Raw genomic sequence first — 417 nt, 5'->3', positions numbered from 1 at the left:
CTTTCAGCCAAGATCCATGTAACTTTAGCTATAATATTCCTAGTACTACGGCCTCTTCTAAACATAGCCTGACCTTCAGGCAGTTCTCTGTTGAGTAGTTTTTGGATAATTTTCAGCAGAATCTTACCTGCATATGATATTAATGATACTGTTCGATAATAAGTGCACTCTGTCAAGTCACTTTTCTTTGGAATGGGAACAAATATAGATCTCTTCCAGTTACTTGGTGATTGTCCTCCAGATTTCTTGGCACAACTTGGTGAGCACATCCATTTGCAGCATCTGTTTGTTGAATTATGTCAATCGGTATGCCGTCAATTCCTGGGGCCTTGTTTTTTGCCAGTTCATTCAGAGCAGCTTGAACTTCTTCCTTCATCACCATACGCTCATGCTCATACATTGTTGTATGAAATTCTT

Source organism: Elephantulus edwardii, unplaced genomic scaffold, assembly GCF_000299155.1.
Source record: "Elephantulus edwardii isolate Elephantulus edwardi_28Jun2011 unplaced genomic scaffold, EleEdw1.0 scaffold00256, whole genome shotgun sequence".
Classification (NCBI taxonomy): domain Eukaryota; kingdom Metazoa; phylum Chordata; class Mammalia; order Macroscelidea; family Macroscelididae; genus Elephantulus; species Elephantulus edwardii.
Note: the sequence above shows the minus strand (reverse complement) of the source record.